The 27106-nt window shown below is 38.8% G+C and overlaps 1 long non-coding RNA gene across 1 annotated transcript in view; it reads left to right on the top strand.

Moving 5' to 3' along the window:
* The first annotated feature begins 3221 nt into the window (after positions 1–3221).
* The window catches only part of LOC123391590, a 97217-nt gene continuing 73332 nt past the window's right edge, over positions 3222–27106 (top strand). The window contains exon 1 of the long non-coding RNA XR_006606280.1: positions 3222–3504. This is a non-coding gene — a long non-coding RNA (uncharacterized LOC123391590). The remainder of the gene's footprint in view (positions 3505–27106) is intronic.

The raw sequence follows: 27106 nt of genomic DNA on the forward strand, positions 1-27106 counted from the left end.
TGGCAACCACCATTCTACTCCTTCCTTCTCTGAATTTGACTGCCTTAGATTCATGTATGTGTTTAACATAGTATTTGTCTTTCTGTGTCTCATTATTTCACTTAGTGTAAGGTCCTAATATCAATTGATATCTTCATATCTAACAATAGAAATGGCAGTCATCAGGAATGTTAGATAAAGAAAAGACTATTTTTGAGATAATTTTCTTTTCTCAAAGAAAGTGTCCTGAATTGTGTGTGGGTCCTCCCCTCAATCCATATACTGAAGCTAAAATCCCCAATGTGATGGTATTTGGAGATAAAGTCTCAGGGAGGTAATTAAGATGAAATGAAGTCATAAAGATAGAGCCTAAATCCAAAAGAATCATTTTTTTTAAATGAAAATCACAGAGATAGAGAGAAACCAGAGAATTCTCTCTTTAGGTGTGTACACTGTAAAGGCCATCTGAGGACACAAGAAGAAGGCTATGTCTGCACACAAAGATGAGAACCTTCCCCAGAAGCAAACATGATGGTACCTTGAACTCGGACTTCCACACTTCAGAACTGTAAGAAAAAAATTTCTGTTGTTTGAGCCACCCAGTATGTGGTATTTTGTTTTGGCAGCCTGAGTAGCCAAATAGATTGGGATCTGAAAAACTCTTGAGAAACCTGAAACTGGAAAACTGGATTCCCATTCAACATGATGGATCCTTACTTTCACTAAAAGAACACTGTAATAAGGAGGAAAGAGGTATTACTCTTAATTATAATAAACTTGTTGTTTCATATATCTGACACCATTTAACTGATCCAGGTTAACCCTTAAGAAGGAAAAGGTAAAGGTGGTTTGATGCGTTGGCTTTCGAGAGAAACCTATAGTTCCTTTTTTTTTTTTTTTAAGATTTTATTTATTTATTTGACAGACAGAGATCACAAGATGGTAGAGAGGCAGGCAGAGAGAGGGGGAAGCAGGCTCCATCCCAGGAACCTGAGTTCATGACCTGAGCTGAAGGCAGAGGCTTTAACCCACTGAACCACCCAGGTGCCCCTCTATAGTTTCTTTAATACAAAAACATTGTTATTACTAGAGGAAATGTGAATAGCTTAATAAGAGCAGGTTAATAGAATCATCTTTGCAAAGAGTCAAGATGACAAGATATCAGGGACAACGGAAAATTACTCTTCACTTTTAAAATAAGCATCTAAGTTTGCCAAGAGCTTATATCATAAAATAACAGTCTTTACAGAAAAAAAAAAAAAACGAAAACTTAAAGTTAAGCTATTGTAAATAATATAAAAATGATCTGCTGATGAGAAATTAACTTCTGTTGGGAGCTACAGAAAGGATTCTTTAAAAGGATGGCTGGAACTTAACCTAATCTTAAAAAATAGCCATTGAGAAAGCAGAGCTGTCAGTGGGAAAGGCCAAGAAGAGAGCCTGGGCTAAGCAAAGATAGAAAACAAACCCTGACCTGAGAAGACTGTGCTGGCTGGAGAAGTGAGGTATTGGATAAGAGGGGTGGTCCACAGAAAACACTACAGAGACTTTAAGAGCCACAGACAAATATCACATTAAGAACACATTTACTGAAGTATCATGGAATCATAACAACAACTTTCTCCCCAGTGAGAGGACACATTTTCCATAAAGCTCTCCGCTTATCTTTAAGGTGCCCTTTCCCACGTATCTATGAATGGAGTGTCTACCACCTACCTGAGCTGAAGAAGCCATTACAGTCCAGAAGCTCAGCTTTAAGAAGGAGAGGTAAATGAATAAGAAGACAATTACAATGCAGTGCATGGCTTGTTAGTGGCAAAACTACTTTTGTGCAACATTCTTCAAATAGGAAGTCAACTATCAAGGCATTTGTGTCCAAATCACACATTAAACTAAAAGAATACCAACCCAAATGCAAGTATGATTTAAAGTAATTTGACTACAGAATCATGACTTACGAAAATGGGCTTGAAATTATTCATTTTATCTGTGAATCTGAGTTTTGTATGTGAAGTCCAGAGAGACAATGAAACTTATTTCAAGGGTTCAGTCTCGGGTCATCTTTGGCCCTGCCTCCTACATCCTCCACTTGAGTACTCTGCCTTCTTATTTTCTTGTCTTTGCCCAGCAATTGCTGACATCTTGTTCCAAAACACGCATCCACACTGAGTCCTGGGGTGCAGGTCCCCGGTACCTATAAGGGTCTGCAGTAGACCCACCCATATCCCTGTGCTTGAGAGAACACATTAAACACCAGATAAAAAAACATGGCATGTCAAGGGACACCATGGAAGAAACAAAACAAAAAACTCTTTCCTACTTTTTGAGTGAGGGGTCTTGCAATTTCACTTTGCACTGGACTCTGCAGATTTGTGTCACCAATCCCGCAGTCCTGTGGCAGTGGTTGGCCTCAGCTGGACAATTACTGGTGAGACACCTGGCTCCTGGCAAGTCAGTTTCCCCATCTGTAAAATAAGAATAGTTCCTATGTCCTTACATTTCTGTGAATATTTTGGAGACAATTCATGCAGAGTTTCTGCCCCAGCTTTGATCCATTTTAACGATCAACACTACTGGTGTTCACTATTAATTAAAAGATTACCTAATGCAGATTTACTCCGGAATGTCTCCTCTCTCTACAGGCTAATACTTCAAAGCAGCTATTCCCATAGGCAGTTGCAAATGTGCTTTAAACGTTTTTGCTTTAAAGGTTCTACTTTTTCACCTTGGTTTTCCCTTATTTTTTTTTAAGATTTTATTTATTTATTTGACAGGGATCACAAGTAGATAGAGAGGGAAGCAGGCTCCCTGACCAGCAGAGAGCCTGTGGAGGGGCCGGATCCCAGGACTCTGAGATCATGACCTGAGCCAAAGACAGAGGCTTACCCCCACTGAGCCACCCAGGAGGCCCCTTGGTTTTCCTTTAAATTTAAACATTGATTACCTAAATTTAAACCTTATTACATTGTGCAGAAAAAATATGTTCGTGCTTCAGCTACAACGGAAGCCTAGAGAGAAAAAGCTGTATCCAACAAGGACTGCTTGTTAAAAGCACAGGAATCTTCACAAACGCTAGATTAAAAATTCAGAGCAAAATTTGGTCACTCAACTCTACTTTCCTAAAAGGGCTTTCACCTCCCCACTGGCACACAAAAACATGGTCCTTACAGAGCCGGGCCACGCCTACAAACGAGTATAATAAAATCAGCATCTTAAAGAACTTCTAAAGTTGGCGACAGCTACGGGGCGCCCTCCGGGCCACCTCCCCGCGCCTGGTTTCCACAGGAACGCGCAGTTCCAGCCCGTAACACTCTCCTCCGGAAGTTGTTCTCATTCACTTCCGTTCCCGATCTCCTTATTGCTCAAGCATCGGCCCGAACGCGCCGCGGATGCGTTTTAGGCCCCCATTGCCGCCGTAGAGGGGCGTGGTGACGGAGCCGCGATTTCCAGTTCACGTGCCTGCTGCCGCGGGGTCTTCTCAGACGCACCATGGCTCAGCCGGGGACTCTCAACCTCAATAACGAGGTAGGCGCCGAGGCCCGGGGGAACCTGTGGGGCTGCCCTTCAGGACCGCCACAGTGGCTTCTGCGGGTCTTTCTGACAAGCCCGTGGTGTCCTGAGGGCGAGAGTGGGGAGTGCGGCTGGGGCAGCTTCTGGGTGGGCCCGGGCGGCTTTCCCGGAACTCGGAGCCTGGCCACAGTGACTTCGCCTCAGGGCTCCCAGGTGGCTGCAGCAAAACACCTGTGTCTGGTCCTCGGGCCGCGTGAATTTTTATGTGTGGGGTGTTGGGAAGATCATGTAATCTTTTTTTTTTTTTTTTTTTTTTTTTTTTTTAAAGATTTTATTTATTTATTTGACAGAGAGAGATCACAAGTAGGCAGAGAGGCAGGCAGAGAGAGAGAGAGAGAGGAGGAAGCAGGCTCCCTGCTGAGCAGAGAGCCCGATGCGGGACTCGATCCCAGGACCCTGAGATCATGACCTGAGCCGAAGGCAGCAGCTTAACCCACTGAGCCACCCAGGCGCCCCAAGATCATGTAATCTTAATATTCAGTGCCCTCGTCTGTGGAACGAAGCTCCTCAGAGTAGCTTCTTTGCAAGGTTGTTGTGAGATTTAAGTTGATTGGACTGTGGGAAGCGTTTGCACAGTGCCAGACCGCTAATAAGCTCTCTACGCGTTTCCTGCCTGTTGTTGGTTGCCGCAGGTGAAGCGGAGGGCTTGAGAGCTCTTGACGAAGGGACTGCTCCTCTTCAGTGCGGTCGTGTCGCTTCTAAGATGGACGCCCGCGTTTCTTACTCCAGCTACTCTCCCATTTCTTTCTTCCGTGGACGCAAAGTTTTTAGAAAGAGTTGTTCATACTTATCCCTCCCTAATGCCGCTTCTCTCCTTCTTTCTTAAATTCGGTCTGAAATCAGGTGTTTCCCCTTATCACTGCTAGCAAAATGTCGGTGTCACTAGGGTACCATTTCTGCCTCTGTCCCCTTTCCACTTTGTGGTCTGTTTACGGAAGTCGTTAGACACCTGAAGACTTAAAGTAAGCGGAAAAAGCAAGAATCAGATGAGGCCCTCGCAGCTACTGCAAAGGAAGTTCTTTATCTTCTTTATTCAGTGGCTTTTCAAGTGTTTGCCATGACCAGGACATACCGTTCATGTCGTACAGGTGTGTGGAGACCTACTTTCTGTTTCCAAGCAACTATGCTCACTTAGTTGCAGTCCGTGATTTAGTGGAGGAATAGAAAGCATTCCAGACAGAGGCTGGTATAAGGCAGGAAGAGGTGGTAGGAGGAAACCCGTTGGGTGGTATAGGGTTCGATAACTCTCCATTGATGAGAACTTCTGGGAAATGAACTAAATGAAGAAAATGGTAGAAAATGAACTAAATGGTGTTCCTGCCTTGGTGCCAAGTTAAGTAGTCTGAATTTCACTTGAAAGTGGAGTACAGAATATAGAGAACGGGGGAATTGTGAAGTTTTTTAACATACGTGCGTCAACACAGACTAAGTGTGTGCTACTTCCAGAAAACATTTGGTGGGCTTTTTCTCCTTAGTTTGCCTAGAACGTAAAATACAGCTTCTTTGGAGTGAATCCTTGGGCATTCTTTGAAATACGAGGGAGCGTCCTATTCAATTTTGAAATTGCCGTGAGAGTACTAATGAGAATCCTTTAGCCCTCTTCACTTAAGGTGTTTCCTTTTTCCACTTAGCTAATTCTCAGTCCTCTTTTTAAAGCAGTTAAAATTTGATCTTTAGGAATTCCTCACAAATTCACCTCAGTCTGGGTTGCATGTCTGTTTTTTGTGCGACCACTTTCTACTCTTTTTTTTTTTTTTTTTTTTAAGATTTTATTTATTTATTTGACAGAGAAATCACAAGTAGGCAGAGAGGCAGGCGGTGGGGGAGGGGCAGGCTCCCTGCTGAGCAGAGAGCCCAATGCAGGCCTTGATCTAAGGACCCTAAGATCATGACCAGAGCTGAAGGCAGAGGCTTAACTCACTGAATCACCCAGGCGCCCCAGTTTCTACTCTTGAAACATTTGTCTACCTCTTTCTGTGTTTTTACACATCTGTCTACCAATGTATGTGCTTCATGATCATGTTTTCTGGCGACTAGATGAGCTTATCAAATTAGGAAGCGTATATATCCCATGTTAAAGTAAATCTTACACGTTCTCATATGAAGGTGGGGGGAAAGGACAGCAAAAGTGGAAATGATGGAAGGTGTTATAATGGGAGATAAATATCTACAAAGGGAAAAACAAATATAGATTTGTCTACATAAAAACTGTGAAACGTCCCCAAATTTAAAATAACCAGTTAGAAAAAAAATGTATAGCAAATATGACAAATAAGTGCCAAATGTCATTACTGTAAAATAGTAATTAAGAGAAACTGCCTCTTAGAACTTTGGTAAAAGGAATGAACTAACTTCTCCCTGGGAGAAATGTATCTGCAAAAAAGTTCACATTCACTGTTTTAATGGATCCATTACTTTCTCATTATTGTCCCGTCCTTAGTCCAAGCTACACCGTTCACCGGCACTACGCTGCTGGCCTTCCAACTACTGTCTCTCCAGTCTGATGTCCACCCTGCAGCTGGAGTTCTGTCTTCAAAAGAGAAATCTAATTTTATGACTCCCTTGCTTACAGCCTTTTTGATGGTTTCCTGTTGCTTTTGGTAAAGACCAGTCTAAACAAGGCCAGTCTCATCTCCCCCTTAAGGTATACTCCTGCTTCCTGCCCTCCCTCCCCACTTTTGAGCCTCACACTGTGTGTGTGTGTGTGTGTGTGTGTGTGTGTGTGTGTGTGTGTCTTTTTCTTCTGTCTTACAGATTAAATGCATTATTTACTACTTGGAAGCCTTCAGCTTGGGTTTGGCAGTCTTACTGATGACTAGAGATTTGTCCTTCATTTTTTTCTTCACTCTTCCCTGTCACTTATTTTCATTTTGTTTCTTTGTCAGCACATTGCATTCCATTATTATACCTCTGTTTTCTCCTTGCTGTCTTTTCTCTTTCCCTCCTTCCTTCCTTCCGAGACAGTATCCTACCGTTTTCACATTTCTAACAATGGTAGTTCTCTTTGCTTTTGGTTGGGAAACCAAAGCACATTGCTCCTAAGTAGTACATTGGCCTTCTGACAGTATTGAATGTTTTAGGCCTGTTTGTTGACTTGTGGGTTTTCTGTAAACCAACTTCCTAATTCCTAAGTGCAAATGAATTTTGAATCCTAACTGAATGGCTCTTGATACCTATTTGTCAGTTTTGCAAAAATAAAGTTAAATACTTGAAGAAAGGTAAGTGCTTGGGGTGAGCAGTTGTGAGAAAAATAAAATAATATTTCCATTGTTACATAAAATGGATGTACTTATTTTTCTAATATATTAAATTTAATCAAATTTTCCTACTGCCTGCACACAAATACTGGAAAAGGCAAAAAGTTGAAAAGGATTTTTTTGGTTTTGGCATGGAACTACATACATAAAGCATTCCCTTTTCTTTTAGAATTCCCTTATGCAGTAATGACAAACATAGTAAAATTGGAACTTTAAAATTGGAGTTTAGCTTTCCCATGATTGGAATGTAACTGAGGAACAACTCTGCTAACTGCAGTTTATTAGTTCAGTTCAGTTGACAGCAGTTAGCAAACAGCATATCATCATCTTATGTACCTCTGGGCTACAACAATTGGAAACAGTTGCTAATATATTTTAGTACATACTTTATAACTCACTATTAATTTTTCTCATAAGTGGCCTTCAAAAAAATTGTTATAAATCCCCATTTTGCTACATATGAAATGTGGCAATTTTAGCACATAGGTGGCTCAGTCAGTTAAGGTCGGCCTTCGGCTCAGGTCACGATCTTGGTGTCCTAGGGTTGGACCTATGTCTGGCTCCCTGCTCAGCAGAGATCCTGCTTGTGTACTCAGGCTGTCTCTCTCTCTCTCTCTCTGTCAAATAAATAATTTTTTTAAAATATTACAGGTTTTTTTTTTCAGTTAAAATGTAGTCTGAGTGACTTTTTATTATGCAAGTATGAATTTTTTTTCTAAACTGAACTTCAAAATAAATTCCAAACAGGTTAGTATATCTGGTAGGAAAGAAACCTGATCACTCTGCACTTTGTTAATATATTAGGTATTTGAGGGTGCCTGGGTGGCTCAGTGGGTTGGGCCGCTGCCTTCGGCTCGGGTCATGATCTCAGGGTCCTGGGATCGAGTCCCACGTCGGGCTCTCTGCTCGGCGGGGAGCAATAAAATCTTAAAAAAAAAAAATATATATATATATATATATATATTAGGCATTTGAAAAAGTGAATGAACAAGTGAGTATTACAGTCTTTCTGGTCATTTATTTAACAATTGCTTATTGAAAACTCATACTGTACCATCGCTATGTTAGGTGTTACAATGTAATGTTGAGTAAGACCAGACACTTGACCTTCATGGAATTTATAACCTGCTGGGAAGAAGACAGATCAGATTGTATTTAGATTACGAATAAAATATTTAACTTAGAGTAATTGTCATGACAAGTTCTAGAAGCACTCCTAAGTACTTTATAAAGGGGAATTTTAACACTGTCTGAAGACAGAAAAGATTTCACTGAGAAATGGCATTTGATCCAAAATCAGAAGGATGAGATGAAAGAGTGGTAAAGCGCATTCCTACCAGAGAGAACAGCAAGTGTAAAGACTTGGTCCAGGTGGAAGCATGGTGGAGATAAAGGATTAAAAGTAGGCCCATGTGGCCATCCTAAGACAAACTGCAAACAAAGAGAATTAAATAAAGGTCTGTCATCAGATCTGTATATTAAAAAATGTATTCTAGGGCGCCTGGTGGTTCATTTACCAAAAGTGTCTGCTTTTGGCGCAGATCATAATCCTGGAGTACTGGGATTGAGTCCTGAATTGGACTCCCTGCCTACTGGGGAGTCTGCTTCCCTCTCTCCCTTTGGTGCGTGTATGCACACTAACTCCCTTTCTCTTTCTCTCCCTTTCTGTCAAATAAATAAAATCATAGGAAAAATGTATTCTGAGTTGTAAATAACTGGTTGGAGAGGGGCAAGAATGGATGTAGACAAACCAGTTACCAGTAACTCACCCACGAGAACGAGGAGGTCAAGATAGGGGGAAAAGTGGTACAATTTGGGATATAATTAGGAGATAAAATTGACACAACTTGGTAACAGATTGACTGTGAGGGATTTAGAAAAGAAAGCTACTTAAAATGAGCCCTAGGTTTATAATTGAACAAAAGGATTGTTCTTTTCCCTGAAATATAAAACAACAAAAAAGGAATCCATTTGGGAGTGAAGAACATGGGTTTAAGTGTGTGTGGTAGATGATTTTTAAGCCTGCTGAAAAGGAAAGCCTGCTGAACTGAGTAGACAGTTGCACATATAGGTCTGGAGCTAATAGAGAGTCTTAGCTGAAGGCAAGAAATTATCGAGTCATCTTGTTTAGGTGGGAAATTACAATATACATAGGTAAGATCACTTAGGTCTAAAAAGTATGTTGTGAAAAGAAGAGTTGGCTCAGGACTGCCCTTTGAACTTAAAACTGGTTAGTGGTTGGAGGAGTCTTCAAAGAAGAGCAAGGTAGAGTGACTAGAGAGGATGGAGGAAATCCTGGAGAGTATTCTAAATGTTCCTTAGAAGGAGAAAGTGGTCAAATGCTGCCGAGATTGCAAGTAAAGTGAAGCCTGAAAAATTCCTGTTGGATTTGAGGGACTTTTGGAAATCATTGATGTCTTTTGTAATAGCTTTTAGTGGAGTGATGAGAATGGAAATCTAACGGGATTATGTGGTAAGTAGAAATGGAGTTAGGGAGTTTCAGCCTCTCTGAAAGCTTGGCTCTGAGGTAGTTGTAGAGAGAGGGTACTCCTAGTGATCTTCATAGTGAGAATGTTTTGTCTTGTCTCTGGTGAAAATGAGTCAAGCACAATTAAAAATCAATAGAAACAACCATGTAAGAGATTGACAGTGCAAGAGTAAAGGGGTAGTATGTAGTAAGGGTTCTAAGAAAGCAGAAAAGGTGAGATCCAAAATACAACCGGAAGATGAATGTTACGTATTAGGTAGGAGAACAGGTTAACAGAGGAGAGTAGGTGATATAAGTAAATTTGCATTCATTGTAGTGGAAAGATGATGGTTCCCCTTTCATGTTCATTTTCTCCATAAAATTGGAAAAGAGAGAAGAGGAAGGTCAGGTGTTTTAGAAGGCAGGCAGAAGTTTAAAATAGTCATTGTAGAAGGAATTTAACAAAAAATTATAACAGGTTTCCTAAGAGTGTATGGGAGCCCATTTCATGTTAGTTATAATGAATTTAATGTAGATAGAATATCTCAAGTATTTCCCAGCTCTTGCAGGGGCAAGAGCTGTGATGAAGAACTCGGGATGAGGGATCCTGGGTGGCTCAGTTGTTTTGGTGGCTGATTCTTGGTTTCAGCTCAGGTCATGATGTCAGGATCCTGGGATTGAGCCCCTCATCTGGCTCTGTGCTTAGCAAAGTGTGTGCTTGAGGATCCTCTCTCTCCTCCTTCTGCCCTTCCCCCTGCTGACTCTCTCCCTAAAATAAATAAATGAATCTGGGGGGGGGGGCAAAAAAAAAAAACAAAAACGAAACCTCAGGATGATTATTTCATCCAGGATTAGTGAGAGTAATTGCTAACAGGAAGGATAGGACAGTTTAAGGTATTAGCAAGTATTGATCATGTACATAAACTGAATAAAAGGAAAATTGAAAAGAACAGGACCAATCATTTGAGAGAAACTATAGGGGTCAGTGAGCTATTGGTCCCAGTGAAGTCAAAGATGTTGGTGGCGAGTTAAGTTGAACAAGGAAATAGGCATTTTGATCTCAATGTAGACTGTTTAGAGTAATGGTTATAAAAATGGATCCCTTATGAGTGATAACAAGGACTACAGTGTTACTTTGGACGTGGGTGCTGAGAGTGAATAGATTAGGTCATGAAGACAGGAAGTCAACAAGTGAGGGTATGATAAAGGATAGGTTTTATTACATGGACATCTACATCACCCAGAATGGTGGGAAAAGTTAGGACAGAGATAAATTGTAAGCTAAGGGGGTGAAATAGACTGAGGGTAAGAGACAGGGTTATAGCCAAATGGAAGAGCCTTGAAGAACAGGATGATGTTGATGTTGCTATTTTGGCGAGGAGAATTTGAGGGATTGTATGTGCCAGACACTCTAGCAATGCTCAGAAAAAATGATTTCGGTACCACAAGGTCCCATCTCTAGGAGTGCCCAGACTTTGAAAGAAGTTGGCTATGTGAGCAGTCAGGGAGACTACGGTAAGATAGATAGTCCCTGTAAAGCATAGTGGGAGTGTGAAGGTTGGAGGAGTTATCTCCATCTGAAGAAGTCATTGGAAGACTTCTCAGGAATATCTTACCTGAATTTTATGTGGTCCTTAAAGTGGAGAAGGGGAAGAACTTTCTAGGAGGAAGGATAAGATATTTGACTAGTAATAGCAACAGACAAAATATAAATTCAAAATGACAGCATCCTGATGTTCTAAGTACTATTATAACATGTAGTTCTTCATCATTCGAATATTTCCATTTTTTGGACTGTCTTTCTGGGGTTTTTTGGTCTCAGAGTTCAGCACTGTTGTCTAACAGGATGATTTAAAGCATCTGTCAGTGTGCGTGCATGTACGCATGCACCCTGGTGTTTTTTCACATCTCTTTTAAAGTTAGGCTTGAAATTTATTACTAGAAACAAATGAAAGGGTTGCTGTATAAATAAGTAAAATATTATCCCTTTCACACATTTGGTTTTGGTAACATAAACATTCAGTAAATTCCTGCCATTATGGGTCAAATTCTGTTTTAAATTGCAAGTGTGCAAAGATGAATGTGATGCTCTCTGAGAGGTGTTAACTAACATTTTGGTAACATGTGCAATGTTCTGTTATGTTATGTGCAATGTATACCTGTATGAAATCATCACATTGTACATCTTAAATTTATTCAGTGTTTCATGTCAATTATATCTCAATAAAGGATGGAAGAGAAACATAGTAGAACATACCCATCCTGGCTGTGCCTACTCCTTGCTTATCCCTTTCTTGCCTTTCATCTTCTACGAACTTAGAGTCCAAAAACCTAGGACCAGTTTAAGTGTTCCCCAATAAGTTCACTCTAAAAGCATTGGAATGCTGTGTAGGTGCTACTGAGAATGTCACAGAGGAAATGAGGCAGAAATACATATATGTACCTAAATATTGTATGAGACATTTTAGCTTTCCCTAAGTCCTTTTTTGCCTCTGCCATTCCCAGGCATTTCCCTCTCCTTGTGCCATTTCTACACTCTGTCCAGCAACCTGGCCTTTTGCCGTTCTTTCCAGAATTCCTTTCCTACTGCCTTCTTTGTTACCTATCTCTGACCCAGTTCTTGTCTTTCAAATGTGTAACCACACAGAATTCCCTTTTTCTGTCTTTCTTCATTTTGACTTTGAAAATGCATTGGCTTAGGTCTTTTGTGTGTGTGCATACTTAAATTGCATGTACTGTAATTGAAGAATTTCTATGTCCATTCCAAGAAATTACCAGCCTGTAAAAAGAAAACCCTGAATATTCTATATTCAGTTTAGTTTTTTTCAAAATTGAAATGGAACAGATTGAAGGAAAAAAGCGTCCCAGATGTTTGGAGAGAGCCTGTGTAATCATATTAGCTATAAAAGAGAAATTAGCAGCAGATATTGTGAAATAAGGAAGCTTGTATTTCCTTTGTCAATGCATCCTGAAAGAAATTATTTTCCAGGTAGCATGTTGCTCCAAAGAAGAGCTTCAAAAATCATGCTTAAACATTTAAGACTAATTACCAAAAGCAGCATAGCCACATATTCTCTCTACGTTTTTAACAGTAGGGTAGATAATTTACAAAAAACACACACACCTGACACCCAGACGCAAAGCATACCTGTAAATGCACACCCAGGCAGACACAAGCACATAGACGTGTTCATGCCCCATAAAAGCATCTCCTTTGAACCCTACTGTATTTTTTCAGTTCACTATGTTTTCTTTCTCTATCGTCCCCACTTATTTTTGAACAGTTTCTACAATTCTTCGCATTTTTTTTTCTCTTATAGACTGGCTAACAAGATTCACTGTGCTGTCCTGTTCCTGGCTTTATTCTGTTCCTGGATCTGCCAGGTTATCTGTGGCAGCACTATTTTTTTTTTTTTTTTAAGATTTTACTTATTTATTTGACAGAGAGAGATCACAAGTAGGCAGAGAGAGAGAGAGAGAGGAGGAAGCAGGCTCCCTGCCAAGCAAAGAACCCGATGCGGGACTCCATCCTAGGTCTCTGGAATCATGACCTGAGCAGAGGCTTAACCCACTGAATCACCCAGGGTCCCTGTGGCAACACTATTAATCTAACAACCGCAGAGCCTTTTCACTGTGTGACTGCATCTTCCCTTGGGCAGAACCATGAGGGAAGCCTGAGCTATCACTTGTGTGTGATATTTGTCCGTTTTAGTTCTGCTACCTCAAAAAACAGATTTAAATCGAGGTTATTTTTTGCTTTGTGTTTAAATTTTTTATTTACTTTTATGCAAGTATCGTTTTAAGAAAACTTATTGCTAGCAGCAATGGCATAAGTAAAACTCTAACCATCTGTTACTCCTTTAACTGAAATATACCAAGATTAAAGACGCTGCAGGAATTTACAGGAGTAGAGGAAAGAACCTACTGCGGACCCAATGAGTTGTGTGAGCATTTACCTAAGGATAGCAGTCATTTCTGTGCAGATGCTAGGACACTAGTGAGGAAGAGAACATTTGCCAGATCCTGAAAGTGAAGTCAGATTGAAGCAGCTTTTCAAGAAATATGGATAATTACATTGGACCTCACGTGACTTTTCACTGTTTCATGTAGAGCTGTGTGTCTGTATGTGGCTTTGTTCATGGCGTTCTTTCCATTTGCTGTATGTTACTGTAAATTGATCACATTCATTTTGTAAAATTTCATATTGCTGGAAATTTCATCTTCTCTCCCAAAGCAGGTGTCCATCATTTATCTTACCAACTGTTTTTAAGCAACGGACTCCTGCCAAGACTTTCTATAAATACACGAACAGAAACTTACTGTTGTGGGGCACCAGGCTGGGGAGTGCTCTCCTGACCTTCTGCTACTTTGGAGGTGCTGCCGTTACACAATGGGGCAGTACAAGCTTCTGGTTTCATCACAACATTTTAAAGGGGAAAAAAAAAGGTATCATTTATGAGGTAGATACGAAAATCTGGCCATCCCTAATGGCCCAAACCATAAAATAATGTTTATGTTCCACCAGGGAACTCGTGATTAGGCAAATTTCCAAAGCAACATTTGTTATTCATCTTGTCACTTAATTCTAAGCCACATTATTATCTCTCAAATGAGTGATGATGAAAAAACAACCAAATGTTCTTTTTCATTATATTCATTAATAGTTGAATTCTACTCAAGCTGATTTGATTTAGTTTCTTCCCCAAATTGAGTTTGGTTGAAATATCTAGGATTGATATTGTTGAACATATATAGTATTTGTTTGATCACCACACTTTTGAAATTTTCTTTGGCAGACATGGGTGTTGGTGTCCTGAAATTCTTAGCATAAGTAATTTCAACTGTCTTAGGAAATGTCTGTCAGTTTGTGGGGCAGACATTATTTCCACATGTGTCTTAGAAAGGCTGTAATCCCTGTGACTGAGGTATCGTATCTCTAGCATATGAGCCTGTTCTGATTTTAAAGGAGAGGAGCATTTTTATGACTTTATTTTTGTAGACATGTTTAATTATAGATGCATGGAGTTCCTACAGCACATTTTTTCATAGAGAATAGTAGGAAGTTTTTAGTCTGCCTTTAACTTCCTAAGAAATTACCAATATCACAATTACAGTATAATCACCCTGCTATTATCACAAGTACTCCTTTAAATACTATTTATAGAATTAAAATTGTTTTTATGAGCAATACATTACATTAATATCTCATTTTAGAAATCAGTATTGAATAAAGCCCCTTTGCCAATATTAGGTTTCACTCATATGAATTCTCTTCTGAAGAAATCAGTATTTAAATTAAATTTATTCTTCCTGCATTTACAGTTATGGGAGAAAACTCATCCAAATGAGCCACCTCTAATGACAGTCATTTAAGTAAAAATAAGAACAAGTGCTGATTTCTACTTTCTCCTTTGTTATGTCTGTTACTGGCTTTATATCCGGAATTCTCTTTTGGTAATAGTGTTGGTGGTTAAGAAATGTTCTTCAGTTAAAATATGACCTGTGAGCCATACAAAGCACACATATTTTGTTTCTTTTACTGAAGAGATTTTGATTGAAACATAGCCTAAGAAAACCAGGCCTGCCTTTCATGTTTGTAAGACCTACTACAGTAATAGAAATGTGGGCCCACATTTAAAAATTTAAAGATTTAGCAAACAGACTACAAAATACAAAGTGTTACACCCTTCTCCCTCAACAAAAATACATTTATATTGAGAAAATGAAAAAAAAAGGTGTAAAATCATTGATATTTTATGACTTCAACTCAGCAAATATGAGATAACACTATTTAAATATTATTTCACATGGTAATGTTCCACCCATATTTACAGTAAAATATTAACATGTAAAATTCATACATTCCAGTGTATGATACACATGTTATATGATAGATATATTGTAATGTAAATTTATTTTTCTTTTTTTTTTTAAATATAATTTTTTATTTTTTATAAACATATATTTTTATCCCCAGGGGTACAGATCTGTGAATCACCAGGTTTACACACTTCACAGCACTCACCAAAGCACATACCCTCCCCAATGTCCATAATACCACCCTCTTCTCCCAAACCCCCTCCCCCAGCAACCCTCAGTTTGTTTTGTGAGATTAAGAGTCACTTATGGTTTGTCTCCCTCCCAATCCCATCTTCTTTCATTTATTCTTCTCGTACCACTTAATTCCCCATGTTGCAACACCACTTCCTCATATCAGGGAGATCATATGATAGTTGTCTTTCTCTGCTTGACTTATTTCGCTAAGCATGATACGCTCTACTTCCATCCATGTTGTCGCAAATGGCAAGATTTCATTTCTTTTGATGGCTGCATAGTATTCCATTGTGTATATATACCACATCTTCTTGATCCATTCATCTGTTGATGGACATCTAGGTTCTTTCCATAGTTTGGCTATTGTGGACATTGCTGCTATAAACATTCGAGTACACGTGCCCCTTTGGATCACTACGTTTGTATCTTTAGGGTAAATACCCAATAGTGCAGTTGCTGGGTCATAGGGTAGTTCTATTTTCAACATTTTGAGGAACCTCCATGCTGTTTTCCAGAGAGGTTGCACCAGCTTGCATTCCCACCAACAGTGTAGGAGGGTTCCCCTTTCTCCGCATCCTCGCCAGCATCTGTCATTTCCTGACTTGTTGATTTTAGCCATTCTGACTGGTGTGAGATGATATCGCATTGTGGTTTTGATTTGTATTTCCCTGATGCCGAGTGATATGGAGCACTTTTTCATGTGTCTGTTGGCCATCTGGATGTCTTCTTTGCAGAAATGTCTGTTCATGTCCTCTGCCCATTTCTTCATTGGATTATTTGTTCTTTGGGTGTTGAGTATGCTAAGTTCTTTATAGATTCTCGACACTAGTCCTTTATCTGATATGTCGTTTGCAAATATCTTCTCCCATTCTGTCAGTTGTCTTTTGATTTTGTTAACTGTTTCCTTTGCTGTGCAAAAGCTTTTGATCTTGATGAAATCCCAATAGTTCATTTTTGCCCTTGCTTCCCTTGCCTTTTCCGTTGTTCCTAGGAAGATGTTGCTGCGGCTGAGGTCGAAGAGGTTGCTGCCTGTGTTCTCCTCAAGGATTTTGATGGATTCCTTTCGCACATTGAGGTCCTTCATCCATTTTGAGTTTATTTTCGTGTGTGGTGTAAGGAAATGGTCCAATTTCATTTTTCTGCATGTGGCTGTCCAATTTTCCCAGCACCATTTATTGAAGAGGCTGTCTTTTTTCCATTGGACATTCTTTCCTGCTTTGTCGAAGAATAGTTGACCATAGAGTTGAGAGTCTATTTCTGGGCTCTCTATTCTGTTCCATTGATCTATGGGTCTGTTTTTGTGCCAGTACCATGCTGTCTTGATGATAACAGCTTTGTAATAGAGCTTGAAGTCCGGGATTGTGATGCCACCAACGTTGGCTTTCTTTTTCAATATCCCTTTAGCTATTCGAGGTCTTTTCTGGTTACATATAAATTTTAGAATTATTTGTTCCATTTCTTTGAAAAAGATGGATGGTACTTTGATAGGAATTGCATTAAATGTGTAGATTGCTTTAGGTAGCATAGACATTTTCACAATATTTATTCTTCCAATCCAGGAACATGGAACATTTTTCCATTTCTTTGTGTCTTCCTCAATTTCTTTCATGAGTACTTTATAGTTTTCTGAGTATAGATTCTGTGTCTCTTTGGTTAGGTTTATTCCTAGGTATCTTATAGTTTTGGGTGCAATTGTAAATGGGATTGACTCCTTAATTTCCCTTTCTTCTGTCTTGCTGTTGGTGTAGAGAAATGCAACTGATTTCTGTGCATTGATTTTATATCCTGACACTTTACTGAATTCCTGTATAAGTTCTAGCAGTTTTGGAGTGGAGTCTTTTGGGTTTTCCACATATAGTATCATATCATCTGCGAAGAGTGATAATTTGACTTCTTCTTTGCCGATTTGGATGCCTTTAATTTCCTTTTGTTGTCTGATTGCTGAGGCTAGGACCTCTAGTACTATGTTGAATAGCAGTGGTGATAATGGACATCCCTGCCGTGTTCCTGACCTTAGCGGAAAAGCTTTCAGTTTTTCTCCATTGAGAATGATATTTGCGGTGGGTTTTTCATAGATGGCTTTGATGATATTGAGGTATGTGCCCTCTATCCCTACACTTTGAAGAGTTTTGATCAGGAAGGGATGCTCTACTTTGTCAAATGCTTTTTCAGCATCTATTGAGAGTATCATATGGTTCTTGTTCTTACTTTTATTGATGTGTTGTATCACATTGACTGATTTGCGGATGTTGAACCAACCTTGCAGCCCTGGAATAAATCCCACTTGGTCATGGTGAATAATCTTTTTAATGTACTGTTGAATCCTATTGGCTAGTATTTTGTTGAGTATTTTCGCATCTGTGTTCATCAAGGATATCGGTCTATAGCTCTCTTTTTTGGTGGGATCCTTGTCTGGTTTTTGGATCAAGGTGATGCTGGCCTCATAAAATGAGTTTGGAAGTTTTCCTTCTATTTCTATTTTTTGGAACAGTATTAGGAGAATAGGAATTAGTTCTTCTTTAAATGTTTGGTAGAATTCCCCCGGGAAGTCGTCTGGCCCTGGGCTTTTGTTTGTTTGGAGATTTTTAATGACTGATTCAATCTCCTTACTGGTTATGGGTCTGTTCAGGCTTTCTATTTTTCCTGGTTCAGTTGTGGTAGTTTATATGTTTCTAGGAATGCATCCATTTCTTCCAGATTGTCAAATTTATTGCCGTAGAGTTGCTCATAGTATGTACTTATAATAGTTTGTATTTCTTTGGTGTTAGTTGTGATCTCTCCTCTTTCATTCATGATTTTATTTATTTGGGTCCTTTCTCTTTTCTTTTTGATAAGTCGGGCCAGGGGTTTATCAATTTTATTAATTCTTTCAAAGAACCAGCTCCTACTTTCGTTGATTTGTTCTGTTGTTTTTTTGGTTTCTATTTCATTGATTTCTGCTCTGATCTTTATGATTTCTCTTCTCCTGCTAGGCTTAGGGTTTCTTTCTTGTTCTTTCTCCAGCTCCTTTAGGTGTAGGGTTAGATTGTGTACCTGAGACCTTTCTTGTTTCTTGAGAAAGGCTTGTACCGCTGTATATTTTCCTCTCAGGACTGCCTTTGTTGTGTCCCACAGATTTTGAACCGTTGTATTTTCATTATCATTTGTTTCCATGATTTTTTTCAATTCTTCTTTAATTTCCCGGTTGACCCATTCATTCTTTAGAAGGATGCTGTTTAGTCTCCATGTATTTTGGTTCTTTTCAAACTTCCTTTTGTGGTTGAGTTCTAGCTTTAGAGCATTGTGGTCTGAAAATATGCAGGGAATGATCCCAATCTTTTGATACCGGTTGAGTCCTGATTTAGGACCAAGGATGTGATCTATTCTGGAGAATGTTCCATGTGCACTAGAGAAGAATGTGTATTCTGTTGCTTTGGAATGAAATGTTCTGAATATATCTGTGATGTCCATCTGGTCCAGTGTGTCGTTTAAGGCCTTTATTTCCTTGCTGATCTTTTGCTTGGATGATCTGTCCATTTCAGTGAGGGGAGTGTTAAAGTCCCCTACTATTATTGTATTATTTTTGATGTGTTTCTTTGATTTTGTTATTAATTGGTTTATATAGTTGGCTGCTCCCACTTTGGGGGCGTAGATATTTAAAATTGTTAAATCTTCTTGTTGGACATATCCTTTGAGTATGATATAGTGTCCTTTCTCATCTCTTATTATAGTGTTTGGCTTAAAATCTAATTGATCTGATGTAAGAATTGCACTCCTGCTTTCTTCTGATGTCCATTAGCATGGTAAATTCTTTTCCACCCCCTCACTTTAAATCTGGAGGTGTCTTCGGGCTTAAAATGAGTTTCTTGGAGGCATCATATAGATGGGTTTTGTTTTTTTATCCATTCTGATACCCTGTGTCTTTTGACAGGGGCATTTAGCCCATTAACATTCAGGGTAACTATTGAGAGATATGAATTTAGTGCCATTGTTTTGCCTGTAAGGTGACTGTTAACTGTATATGGTCTCTGTTCCTTTCTGATCTACCACTTGTAGGCTCTCTCTTTGCTTAGAGGACTCCTTTCAAGATTTCCTGTAGAGCTGGTTTGGTGTTGGCAAATTCTTTCAGTTGTTGTTCGTCCTGGAAGCTTTTAATCTCTCCTTCTATTTTCAATGATAGCCTAGCTGGATATAGTATTCTAGGCTGCATGTTTTTCTCATTTAGTGCTTTGAAAATATCATGCCAGCTCTTTTGGCCTGCCAGGTCTCTGTGGATAAGTCAGCTGCCAATCTAATATTTTTACCATTGTATGTTACAGACTTCTTTTCCCAGGCTGCTTTCAGGATTTTCTGTTTGTCACTGAGACTTGTAAATTTTACTATTAGGTGACGGGGTGTGGGCCTATTCTTATTGATTTTGAGGGGCGTTCTCTGAACCTCCTGAATTTTGATGCTCGTTCCCTTTGCCATATTGGGGAAATTCTCCCCAATAATTCTCTCTAGTATACCTTCTGCTCCCCTCTCTCTTTCTTCTTCTTCTGGAATCCCTATTATTCTAATGTTGTTTCGTCTTATGGTGTCACTTATCTCTCGAATTCTCCCTTCGTGGTCCAGTAGCTGTTTGTCCCTCTTTTGCTCAGCTTCTTTATTCTCTGTCATTTGGTCTTCTCTATCACTAATTCTTTCTTCTGCCTCATTTATCCTAGCAGTGAGAGCCTCCATTTTTGATTGCACCTCATTAATAGCTTTTTTGATTTCAACTTGGTTAGATTTTAGTTCTTTTATTTCTCCAGAAAGGGCTTTTATATCTCCCGAGAGGTTTTCTCTAATATCTTCCATGCCTTTTTCGAGCCCGGCTAGAACCTTGAGCATTGTCATTCTGAACTCTAGATCTGACATATTACCAATGTCTGTATTGATTAGGTCCCTAGCCTTCGGTACTGCCTCTTGTTCTTTTTTTTGTGTTGAAATTTTCCGTCTTGTCATTTTGTCCTGGGGCCGGGGTGAGTAATCCGCTTGGGTTTGCTTTCAGGAGCTTTTGTTCCCTGAGCGCTTTCCGTAGAGTTCCGGAGGACGGGAATACAAATGGCGGCCTCCTGGTCTCCGGCCTGGAGGAGCCAGAGAGCCCAGGGGCGCACTCCTCAGTGCGCGCTCAGAGAACCGTGCCCAGTTACTCCCGTCTGCCTGACCTCCGGCCGCGCTCCGAGCTCACCGAGCCTGCGACCGGTTCAAGGTCACCCCGAGCTGCGAGCTTACTGTCGGCTCTGTCTCTGTAGCCGGCTTTCCCGTTCCAATACCCGCAAGCTCTGCGACACTCAGACACCCCCGATCCTTCAGTGACCCTGCGGGACCTGAGGCCACGCTGACCCCGCGTGGGCTTTGCCCCGGGTAGCCTCTGGAGCAATGTCCCTCAGCGGAACAGACTTTTAAAAGTCCTGATTTTGTGTGCCGTTGCTCCGCCGCTTGCCGGGAGCCGGCCCCTCCCCCTGGGGTCTATCTTCCCGTCGCTTTGGATTCACTTCTCCGCCGGTCCTACCTTTCAGAAAGTGGTTGTTTTTCTGTTTCCAGAATTGCTGTTCTTCTCTTCGATCTGCCGATGGATTTTCAGGTGTTTGCAATCTTTAGATAAGCTATCTAGCTGATCTCTGGCTAGCTGAAGTAGTCTCAGGCTGCTACTTCTCCGCCATCTTGACTCCTCCTCAATTTATTTTTCTTGATTGGACATCACCATTCACTATGCAGAGACCTAATTGCTTTTGTCATGCACTCCATCTTCTCTGTCAGCTGTACCTGCTCCCCAAATTCAGAGTCCTCTGAATCAGCTTCTCTAGAGAAATCTTTGCTGCAGAATTCTTTTAAACTTCAAGAGGGGTTTTAATGTTCCAGATTTATGACTATAAAAATCCTCGCTCTTAAACTCTGTTCTAGAAGCTTTCTCCAGAAGTAACTATTGCCTGCAATTACTGAGCAATTTCAAAATTCTTAATATATGCACAGAGCAGTTTTCTTAGATTTTGTAAGAAATAGACTTGTATTAACGTCAAGTAATCTACAATTTGTTTTGATTTTTCTTTTCATCCATGAGATATTTAGAAGGGTCCTGATTTGCAGCTGGTTAATTTTCAAGTAGTTATATATGGAAGCAAAGGCTAGGGGTGGGGTGAGTGTGAAAGTAGTGGAGAGACACTGAGGTCTCTGTTGTTCAGCTCTTGTCAGATGGAAGTCAGAGCAGGATCTGTTCTATTCATGTATATGTTGGAAATTTTGCTCATCAGAACTCCACATTGCCTAGAATGATGTTGGTCTTCCAGAAGACTTAAATGCAAGAGATAGACAAATGCTTTAATTTTCTTTGCATATAAGTTGTCTCCTTGCACCCACAGTCTGGGAACTTGCATGCAATGAGAGTCTGTGCTCTTGGCCTCAACAACAATGTGTGCTCAGCTTGCTTCTAGAAAGTGTTGGGGCGTCTGGGTGGCTCAGTGGTTTAAGCCTCTGCCTTTGGCTCAGGTCATGGTCTCAGGGTCCTGGAATGGAGCCCCACATTGGACACTGCTCAGCAGGGAGCCTGCTTCCCCCTCTCTCTCTGCCTGCCTCTCTGCCTACTTGTGATCTCTCTCTCTCTGTCAAATAAATAAATAATCGTAAAGTGTCATTTGAAGTACATAGATGTCTAATTGAAGAACACATTCTAGTTGAGTTGCTTGTTAGTAGAAATTTTGTCCCAAGAAAAGTCTGATAGACAAAAACAAAAAAAAAAAAGCATTGAAAATTCCTTGAGAGAGTACTGTATTAGAGATATAAAGATTTTTTTTGTTTAGATTTTAGATTTAAAGACTTCATTTATTTATTTGAGAGAGAGCAAGAAAGAGCACCGGAGTGGGGAGAGCAGAAGGGGGAAAGGGAGAAGCAGGGAGCCCAGTGTGGGGCTGGATCCCAGGACTACAGGATCATGACCTGAGCCAAAGGCAGACACTTAACCCACTGAGCCATCCTGGTGCTACAGATATAAAGACTTTTAATAACTCCAGCAAAGCTTGTTATTTCTCTACCATGGGGACAGATTGGTGTTTTCGTTTGGTCAAAAATATGTTGGAATAATGTGGCTTCTATATGGGGACATACCATATAATATATATACTTTTATAACACTGAAATTAGATTAAACCATTACAATTAAACACAGTAAGATGTTATTACTGAGATGCACAGTGGGATGAAGACTCATTTGAGAAACAGTAGTTTTCTGCTTCCTGTCTCATGCCTCAGCTTATGTAACTAGGGAGAAATAGTTTTAACTGTTAAAATTCATATGTTTTATCTTACTCATTTCTTTCTGAAAAACACACAGAGTTGAATTAGTACAAGTTAAATGTATGTTCAGCTTCATGCAACTTTTGCTTCCCATGTTTCAAAGAAGGAGATTTTAAAAAATTCCGTCGACTTACAATAGAAGAAACACTAGTGTTGTGGTGTATCATAATAAGTCATGCTGGATATTCATGTTTTGGAAAACAGAAAATATTTTGTTATTCCTGGTATTTTGGGAAAACCTGAATGAGATTTGTGGTCGTTTATTGCCATTTTCTTCTTAAAAAGAAAATGAGTACATCAAAAATAGTTTTAATTTTTATGATAATTAACAGAAAGCCATGAGATTTGCTTTAATCTTAGTAATTTATTTACACTTCAGTTAATTTATCTAAGTGGATTTGCTTTTTGCCTTTGGATCCTGTCCATAGAGCTTATGCTTAACATTTTAAGAAAACAGTACTGCCAAACTCAAGCAAGACCAAGTTGTGACTCAGATTACTACCAGATATGGAGTAGCAAAAATATCTTTTATGTATGTTTGTATGCATATCTGTGATTTTAAAATTAAGAACCATAATTTAAACTCTTTTTCCAACTTCACCAGTCAGTGTTCTCATAGTTATAATTATCTGGAAGGGACTGAAGCTTAATTGTAGAGTACTAGTGTAATCCTTGCTAAATGTGTGCTTTCTAAATGCATATATGCATTAAATGGATTTACTGGTATTCTATCACATGAGTTGCAGTGATAACTCCTGATTGAATATTAATGCTGAGAGTGAGGATGCAAAGCTCTTCTATGTAATGAAATCTAGAATATAACACAACTGGCAGAATAAGCAAGGTAAAATCATGTGCTTTGAAAAAAATAAGTATTTATCAACAACTATAAAACTGAGTAATTAAAAGTTGAGGCTGAAAGCAGCAAGCATTCTTAACTCTCTGACTATAAACAGAAATAGGAATCATCATTGCTCTGAATACCAAATCCAGGATAAATCGAAATTATAAACCCTTGGTGATTCTGAAAACTTAATTATATGGTAAATATAATTTGATTATTTTATCTTTATATTATTATTTTATTTTATTTATTTATCCTGAAAGGAATCTCAGTCCCCCAATCTCCTATTTTATATGTGGAAAAATTGTAAGCCAGCAGGATTGACTTTTCTGAGGTCACAGAACCAGTTAGTGACAGACCAAAGTGTAAAATCCAGGTAACTTTATTTTTTTAATAAAACAAAACTATTTATTTAGGCTGTCAGAATTGAAATTCAATTCAGTTCAATTCAAGGGGCACAGATTTGGGCAACAATCTAAATTTCATTCCCCTAGGGACAAAAGTGACTTTTTTTTAACTTTATCAATTTTATTTTAATATTTAGCAATTATATCAAGATATACATTAGAAATAAATATAAATTTATGCATGTTTTTAAATTTTTTGACTGTTGGTGACACACAATGTTACATTAGTTTTAGTTGTATGACATAGTGATTCAACTTTTCTCTGTGTTTTGCTGTGTTCATCACAGGTGTCGCTACCATCTGTCACAATACAGTGATATTACAGTACCATTCCCTATATACGCTGTGTTGTCCCTTTTATTCCCATTACTTACTTATTTCATAGGAAGCCTGTATCTCCCACTTTCTTTGTACATTTTGCCCATTCCTAGAGACCCCTCCCTTCTGGCAACCATCAACTTGTTCTCTGTATTTATGGATCTGATTCTGCTTTTTGTTTATGTATTCATTTTGTATTTTTTAGATTCCACATGTGGGTGAACGATAGTATTTGATTTTCTCTGCCTGACTTAATTTCACTTAGTGTTGTACCCTCTAGGGACATCCATGTTGCTGTAGACAGCAAATTTTAACCTTTTTTTGAGGCTGCTTAATACTAATATTAATTTATTAATTAAAAAATTTAATAAATAATGAAATTAATTTATTGGTAGCATATATGCATGCCACACCTTTTTTCCTTATCCAGTCATCTATTGATGGACACTTGGGTTGCTACTATATCTTAGCTATTATAGGTAACATGCTTCAGTAAACATAATTTTAAATTAGTGTTTTTATTTCCTTGGGTAAATAGCCAGTAGTGAGATTATTGGATCATATTAAAACCCAGGCATCTTAACTCCTGTCTTACGGTCTTTCAGCTTTTTCAAGCAAGGAATGCTACAAAAGATTGGCTAAATATTGATTTATTGAGGAATAAAAACCAATTTATTTAAATGCTTAGTACAGTGATTGGCACTTGGTAAGTGCTGCATAAACATTATTTATTATTGCTTATGGTTTTTCTTATCAGGGCTTAATAAAAATTACAGAGCGGGCCTTTATAAATAGCTCATTTCAACGGTAGGACTTAAGACTTTAAGATTCTCTGTGTTTTTTTACTCTCCTTGGCAGTTGCTATTGATCTGTGTCATTCAAAATGTTCATAAAAAGGCAGAATTACATAAACAATTCATAATCTTTTTGGTCCAGCACTTTGAATTAGTTATTAGATTTTAAAACTACCTTTATAATAATATGATTTATATTTTTCCAACCCAAATGGAAGTGAATTATACATGATTAGTGAATTTGGCTGTTGTATCTGCCTTTCTATTCATAGGCTGCACTCTGTCTTAAAGGTTTAGTGGGTCTGTTTTATTCGTATTGATTGATGGTATTTTGGGCCACATGTTGGAGTCACAAAGTTTCTGGCTGGATCATTTGTTTCAGGCTCCATTCATTTCTCTTTACTCAATTTAACACTTTGCCAGATTTGTCCAAATGAGTTCATAATGCTTATTCTGGCATTCAGAGTTGGCCATTCCTTGCTTCTTAATGCTTCTAATAAACTTTACAACTTATTTCTCAAACATGTAACTTCCATTCCCAACAGGCTCTTTTATCACTGTTGCCAAATACAATAGGTTCTTTTCTTTTTATTTCTTGGTCTCTGGGTATGGTTTTTATCCTGCCTAGAATTCACCTTAACCAAGATTTCCTTAGTGTATATTGTCTGGTGTTTGGTTCTGTATTGGTTATACTGGTATCGCAGTGCATTGATGCTTTTCCTCTTTTCTGACTTCCCACAAATGTGTGAGCTCTGTGCCTACACAACAAGGACACCAGACAGAATGGGCCCACAACCAGTGTTGTGCAGTTGATTTACTGGCAAATAGATCTTAACTTTCAGTACAAAATGTAGAAACTGTTGCAGAGTTAGGAGTGTAGGATGTGAGAACATGTGCTTGTCTGAGTGTGACAGAACCTCTTTTCTAAACGAATCCTCAAGGTCTCATACATACTTATTTCCAGATCTCAGGAATCATATGACAATAGTTTTGAGTCGATTTGAAATGGATTTCAGGTTTCAGGTCAGCACATTTCTTCTACCACTTCTATAAATCCTCAGTGCTTTCTTTCACTCTATAAAGAGATGCATCATATAATTTTAGGGATTTGAGAGTAGACGTGTCTGCAGTTTAATACTCAGCAAGTGTTAAAAACTGACCTTGAGCCTTGCGGGTGATGTTGGAAGATGGAATGTGTACCTTTTTTCTGTACCAACTCTGGAACAAGTGCCTTGATGTTTCCCTAGGGTGTCTTGAACTTAACATCTGCTGTGAAAGATGGGGCTTTGGAAGTGCAGTCTGGCTTCTTCTAACCCATCTTAGGAGGCCCTAAAGGCCGACCTCAAAGAGTCATCCAAGTGTTAGTGTTGAACTTAGATGTGTATCAGCCCCTGAAGTTGGAGATGAAATCTAGCTAAGCAGTTCATGAAGAACGCTCTGGATTATTCTTCTGACATGTGGGCTCTTCTGCCATGTTTTTTGTTTTATTTCTTCTCAAATATTATTAGCAGGAAGATATGATAGATTTGTCCCAGTAAAGTATATTTAAAATGTAGAAAATTAAAAAAAATAAAATGTAGAAAATAAATTTTGAATTTTATAATTTTTAGACCTCTCCAGTATGATTTTGTAAGTCAAGAAATGAAATTTGCTGAGCAGTTTGGATATAATTTCCTAGACTGACATGATATATCAAACTTGGAGGAGATGCTTGATAAAATATTAAAGTAGATTGGAACAGAAAATATGGAAGCATATTTCTCATGCCCTTTTCACGTACACTGGAGTGATATTATTCACATTTTTGTATTCATTGAATCTCCTGAAGTTTTACATGGAAGAGAAAAGCGAGTATTTATAAAAGGTGTAGATGAAAAGAAAGTTATTTCCCCATCCCTTTTGCTGTAAAACATCCCTGTTAGAAAACTAGACTGATATTTTTGTTAATTTGATGACAAGCAAGAACATAATATTTTAAAGATAAGGAAGTTCACATATTGGGCTAGAAGTTAAATTCATTTTATTTAACTTCTAAATCCTACATATTAAAATTTATATCAAGAACCACTTATTACCTATTTACATTAAAAATAAATTATTTTGTTTAAGTATAACATCATTCA

The sequence above is a fragment of the Mustela putorius genome, unplaced genomic scaffold (genome assembly GCF_011764305.1).
Source record: "Mustela putorius furo isolate JIRA1106 unplaced genomic scaffold, ASM1176430v1.1 tig00000249_pilon_pilon_pilon, whole genome shotgun sequence".
Classification (NCBI taxonomy): domain Eukaryota; kingdom Metazoa; phylum Chordata; class Mammalia; order Carnivora; family Mustelidae; genus Mustela; species Mustela putorius.